The sequence below is a fragment of the Triticum dicoccoides genome, chromosome 7A (assembly GCF_002162155.2).
Source record: "Triticum dicoccoides isolate Atlit2015 ecotype Zavitan chromosome 7A, WEW_v2.0, whole genome shotgun sequence".
In the NCBI taxonomy this organism is placed as follows: Eukaryota; Viridiplantae; Streptophyta; class Magnoliopsida; order Poales; family Poaceae; genus Triticum; species Triticum dicoccoides.
In genome coordinates, this window is record NC_041392.1 from 377142194 (window position 1) to 377149145 (window position 6952).

The following is a 6952-nucleotide window of genomic DNA, read 5'->3' on the forward strand; positions in this document are numbered from 1 at the left end:
GGGGGGGCTATTTATAGGCATAAGTGGAGCTAGGAGAGTCCAAATGAGGTGCGGTTTTCGGCCACGCGATCGTGATCGAACGCTCTAGGACATGGAGCAGAGTTTGGTGGGTTTTGGGCCAAATTGGAGGGGTGTTGGGCTGCAACACACACGAGGCCTTTTCGGTCCCTCGGTTAACCGTTGGAGTATCAAACGAAGTCCAATTGATACGAAAGTTGACAGGCGGTCTACCGGTAATAAACCAATGCCGCTTGGCAATCTCGGTCCAATCCTGAAATGTTTAATCCCCACACACGAAAGAAAGGTAGAAATGGCCACCGGAGGAGAACGAAGCGCCGGAATGCAAAACGGACAACGGGGAAAAAGCTCGAATGCATGAGATGAACACGTATGCAAATGCAATGCACATGATGACATGATATGAGATGCATGACAACGACAACAAAACACGGAGACAAAAACCCGAACCCGAAAAATAAATATAACTTAACGCCGGAAACGACAAGAGTTGGAGTACAAATAGGGAAAGTTACATCCGGGGTGTTACAACACTCCACCACTACGAAAGGATCTCGTCCCGAGATCTAGGACTGAAAGAACTCCGGGTACTCAGAACGGAGGTTATCCTCGCGTTCCCAGGTAGCTTCACGGTCGGAATGGTGTGACCACTTGACTTTGAGAAATTTGATTGACTTGTCGCGAGTCTTGCGTTCAGTCTCTTCAAGAATACCAACTGGGTGCCCACGATAAGAGAGATCTTCTTGGAGCACAATGTCCTCGAAGTTGACGGTGCGGTCAGGAGTCTTGAAGCACTTTCGAAGCTGAGAGACATGGAACACGTCATGAACATTTGCAAAGTTAGAAGGAAGCTCGAGTTGATAGGCGAGGTCGCCTCTGTTGCTGACAATCTTGAAAGGTCCCACGTATCTAGGGGCAAGCTTCCCTTTGATACCGAAGCGACGAGTACCTTTCATAGGAGAGACACGCAGGTAAACATGATCTCCGATCTCGAAAGCCAAATCACGGTGCTTACTATCATAATAGCTCTTCTGGCGGGATTGGGCTGCTTTGAGGTTATCACGGATGACTTTGCACATTTCTTCTGCTTCTATGATTAAGTCATTACCCAAAAGCTGACGTTCACCGGTTTCAGACCAGTTGAGAGGGGTACGGCACTTCCTGCCATACAGAATTTCAAAAGGGGACTTGCCCGAACTTGCTTGAAAACTATTGTTGTAGTTGAATTCAGCATAAGGAAGACAATCCTCCCACTTCATGCCGAAGGAGATCACACAAGCCCTGAGCATATCTTCAAGAATCTGGTTGACACGCTCGACTTGACTGCTTGTTTGAGGATGGAAAGCAGTGCTGAAGCGGATGTTGGTGCCCATGGCCTTCTGGAAAGAATCCCAAAACTTGGAGGTAAAGATGCTGCCACGGTCTGAAGATATGAGTTGAGGAATACCGTGCAGAGAAACAATATGAGAGGTATAGAGTTCCGCCAATTGAGCTGCAGTGATCGACTCCTTGATAGGCAGAAAGTCAGCCACTTTGGTGAGCTTGTCGATGACAACGAATATAGCATCATTGCCATGCTTGGACTTTGGAAGCCCAGTCACGAAGTCCATTTCAATGTGGTCAAACTTCCATTCTGGAATGGCAAGAGGTTGGAGGAGACCAGCTGGCCTTTGGTGTTCTGCCTTCACTCTTCTGCAGACATCACATTCATTCACGAATTGAGCGATCTCGCGCTTCATTCGAGTCCACCAATAAGCTTGCTTGAGGTCCTGATACATCTTCGTACTCCCAGGGTGGATGGAGAGGAGAGAATTGTGAGCCTCGTTCATGATCACTTTATGAAGTTCACCTTTGGGTACAACAATTCGATCCTCGAAGAAGAGAGTGTCCTTGTCATCAAGGCGGTAGCACTTATACTTGGACTGACTCTTAGCAATCCCAATCTTCACCTTTTTCACCATAGCATCAAGAAGCTGGGCTTGGTGAATCTGGTCTTCTAAGGTAGGAGAGACTTGAAGGTTGGCGAGGAAACCTTGAGGAACAACTTGCAGGTTAAGCTTGCGGAAGGCTTCACAAAGCTCGGGTTGATAAGGCTTGAGAATCAGACTGTTGCAGTAGGCCTTTCTGCTCAAAGCGTCAGCAATCACATTGGCCTTGCCTAGAGTATACTCAATACTCGGATTATACTCTTGAATCATTTCGACCCATCGAGTTTGCCTGAGGTTGAGATTAGGCTGAGTGAAGATGTACTTGAGACTCTTGTGATCAGTGAAAATGTTCACTTTTCTTCCCAATAGAAGATGTCTCCAAGTCAACAGAGCATGCACAACTGCAGCCAACTCGAGATCATGAGTGGGGTAGTTCTTCTCATTAGGCTTCAACTGGCGAGATGTATAAGCAACAACTTTCTTCTCTTGCATCAATACTGCACCAAGACCTTGGATAGAGGCATCACAAAATACCTCGTACGGCTTGGATTCATCAGGAGGAGTCAGAACTGGAGCAGTGATCAACTTCTCTTTCAAAGTGTTGAAAGCAATATCACACTCCGGAGACCAAACGTACTTGACGTGCTTCTGAAGAAGATTTGAGAGAGGCTTCGCGATCTTATAAAAGTTTTCAACGAATCTTGGGCAATAGCTTGCGAGACCGAGAAAACTGCGGAGTTGTTTCACATTCTGAGGAGGTTCCCAATTCACAATTGCAGACACCTTCTCAGGATTCACGGCAATGCCCTTGGCAGAGATGATATGACCAAGATAAAGAACCTCATCGAGCCAAAATTCACACTTGGAGAACTTGGCGTAGAACTGATGTTCCCTGAGCTTATCAAGAACCAAAGGCAAGTGCTTGGCATGATCTTCCTTGTCCTTGGAGAAAACCAGGATGTCGTCGAGATAGACCAAAATGAAGTCATTGGTGTAGGCGTTGAAGATGAAATTCATCATGCGAGAGAACGTCGGAGGAGCGTTGGCGAGGCCAAAAGACATGACAGTGTATTCATATGAACCAAAGCTTGTTCTGAATGATGTCTTGGGAATATCTTCTTCACGAATGCGAATTTGGTGATAACCCATACGGAGATCAAGCTTGGAGAATACTTGGGCACCTTTGAGTTGTTCGAATAGCTCATTGATGTTGGGAAGTGGGTATTTGTCCTTGATGGTCTTCTTGTTCACTGGACGGTAATCAACACAAAGTCGGTCCGTTCCATCCTTCTTCTTCACAAAAAGAACACCACAACCCCACGGAGAAGAACTAGACCCATTCTTTCTTGCTCATTGAGTTGCTTCTTCAGCTCCTTCAACTCTTCAGGTCCGAGCTTGTAAGGACGTTTGCACACAGGTTCCATGCCAGGCTCAAGTTCAATAACGAATTCAACTGGCCGGTGCGGAGGCATTCCTGGGAGCTCTTCTAGAAAGACGTCTTGATATTCGCAAACAACTGGAATTTGCGAAATAGCGTCCAATTCACCCTTCTCATTGAGAGAAAACAGACGGATGGAATTATCACGAGCGGCAAAGACAATTACATCCTCAGACGAATGAGTCAATTGAATCTGCCTGGCTGCACAATCAAGCTGAGCCTTGTGCTTAGAAAGCCAATCCATCCCGAGAATAAGATCAATATCCGAGTTACCAAGAACCATTGGACAAGCCAGAAACTTGAAATCACCCAACAAGATAGAAATATCCGGAACCATCAAACTAGAACTCAGACGCTTAGCTGGAGAGACAACTTGCATAGCTCTAGGTAAAGCCTTAGTACTAAAATTGTTCTCGGATGCAAATGGGAATGACATGAAGGAATACGATGCACCAGAGTCAAAAAGTACTTTTGCGGGAATATCATTAACAGGAAGGTTACCCATGATCACATCTGACGAGTCCTCTGCCTAAGCTGCATTCATCAAATTGACCTTGGCATGCTTGGGGTTATGCTTGACCACAGCTGTACTTGCCGATCTGATAAGAGGAAGAGGAGGAAGACGCCTCTGGTTGAGACACTTGTTGGCATAGTGACCCTTCTGTTGGCACTTGTTGCACGTGACCTCTGAAAGCGGACGGTGATACGGAGCACTCGATCTTGGAGCTTGAGACGAAGTCTTGTTCTGAAAGCCAGGGTTGGGTGGGTGGGAAGAACCACTGCCACCTTTGTTCTTCTGCTGAAACGGCTGACAGAACGGAGGAGGAGGAAGCCAAAACTTCTGCTGCTTGTCAACTTGAGTAGAGGAAGAAGGAGTAGCATCTCTGACTCGCTTCCTGGAAGCATCACAACTCAACTGAGCAGCCTCTTGCTTCAGTGCCATGTTGTAGAACTCATCGTATCTCAAGGGCTCGAAGAGAACAAGAGAGAGCTGAATATCTTCTCTGAGACCACCCTTGAACTGGTATATCATGCTCTTCTCATCAAGCACGTCCTGCTTGGCAAAGCGGGCGAGCTTCTGGAACAACTTCTTGTAGTCATAGACAGACAAAGAGCCTTGCTTCAGATTGCGGAATTCCTCACGCTTGCTTTCAACCACGCTCTGCGGAATATGATGAGCTCGGAAATCTCGACGGAAATCATCCCAAGTGATAACACGTCCACCTCTGGAGTCCTTGTACTGCTGGAACCATTCTGCAGCTTGATCTTTGAGTTGGAAGGAAGCGAACTTGACAAAGTCCTCAGGCCTGACGTTACTGCACTCGAAATGCTTACACAGATGCACAAGCCAATCGTCAGCATCGGTTGCCTCAACACAATTGCTGAAAGTCTTTGGCCCGTTAGCAAGGAACTGGTTGAGTGTAGCAAAGTGACTCTGATTGCTGCCTTGATTCCCTTGACTGCCTTGATTGCACTCTTGAAGAATTTGCATGATCAGCTGTGTGTTTGCATTGGTTGCGGCCATCACAGCTTGCCATGCCTCTGGAGGAGGTGGAGGTGGTGGCGGATCAGGATTCGGAGTCGTGCGCATTGGAGGAGCCATACTAAAGAGGTTGACCGCCATTAGCACATTGACAGATAAATATTGAAGCTGAATCCAACGGAATGGAAATTGCAACATATAGTCTTCACATCCGAACAAAATGAACGAATGCATTCCTCTTGAAATGGTCACATATCCATAAATTGAGAAGCCACATAGAATTAAGGTAGAGAAATAAGTCAACAAGGTACGGATCAAGAACGAATAATCGGTAAGAAATCCCAATCTCAAACCAATATCCGTGGAAGAAAAAACTAGAGCTACTAGAATTCCCACCTATGAAACTCCCGAACCTTTCCGGTTATGCAATTAGGTGTTGGGGATACAGGGGAAGCATAATATCTCACCCAAACTAGCAAATCCTACATCCAGTTGTATCCATCCTTCAACAAGTAACCAAGAAAACTTCGGAAACCATCTAGCTCAATCTTCGAAAAGCATCCGTTATACAAGTTATGGCGATACTCCAGAACTCCCGCCCCAGTACTGGGTGGCATCGAGGTTATCTCACCAACGAACTGCATAAAAGAGATTTTCGATGTCGGCGAACATATCTCAAGTATTCCAGAATTGCAACGATAAAATTATGATGACAACACCTCAGAGCTCAACTCCCCGGGACACTTCCACTAAACCCCTGACAGGAGGCACCAAGTCAATGTTCTCATCATAAAACCATCGGAACGATTCCAAGATACCCGCGTGATCCTAAATTTTTTTAGTGAAATTTGAGAAGAGAAGAGTCAAAACTCTACGTCAGGATGCCTTACCAGAGCGATGACGAGACTAGGAAGTAAAAAGAATTCCTAGACTCCCCGATATATAATTCCTAAGGACTCAAAACATTTTTCTAGACACAACCCGGCCGCTAAAAAAATGATCAAGCAATGGGGCTCCTAAGGTCGGGGAAGGCTCTGATTACCAACTTGTAACACCCTCGATGCGACTAAAGCTCCCACGTGTCGAGGCACGACTTAGAGACATAATTGCATCGAAGGCATATGTCGCAAGTTAGGCAATCTTCACAACATCCCATGTAACATGAATAATAAAGGGGAGAACATAGTTGGCTTACACTCGCCACGTCAATCAAGAACATAAATAACATTACATCATCCATAACACTCATGGCCCGACTACGGTGCCAAAATAGAAGAGAACCCAACATGCGACACGGTCCAAATCAAACCCCAACTAGGCACCACTACTGATCGTCAGGAAAAGACACGTAGTATCGCTGAGAGTCTTCGTCAAACAACCACTTGATCTCGTACTCGTCACCTGGAGCGGAATCACCTGGACCTGCATCTGGAGTTATAGTATCTGTGAGCCACAGGGACTCAGCAATCTCGCACCCTCGCGATCAAGACTATTTAAGCTTATAGGAAGGGTAAGGCAAATATATGTGGAGCTGCAGCAAGCGACTAGCATATATGGTGGCTAACTTATACGCAAAAGAGAGCGAGAAGAGGAGGCAAGGCACGAGCGAGAATCTAAAGGAACAACCTGCGCAAGCATAACTCCAACACCGTGTCCACTTCCTGGACTCCGCCGAGAAGAGGCCATCACGGTAACACACTCAGTTGATTCATTTTAATTAATTAAGGTTCAAGTTATCTACAACCGGACATTAACAAATTCCCATCTGCCCATAACCGTGGGCACGGCTTTCGAAAGTTCAAACCCTGCAGGGGAGTCCCAACTTAGCCCATGACAAGCTCTCACGGTCAACGAAGGAATAGACCTCCACCCGAGACACACCGACCAGACTCGGTATCCCGGTACAACAAGACACTTCGACAGGTTAAAACAAGACCAGCAACACCGCCCGAATGTGCCGACAAATCCCGATAGGAGCTGCACATATCTCGTTCTCAGGGCACACTCAGATGAGACTATCTACGAGTAAAACCAACTCTCAAGTTTCCCCGAGGTGGCCCTGCAGGCAGCTCAGTTCGGACCAAC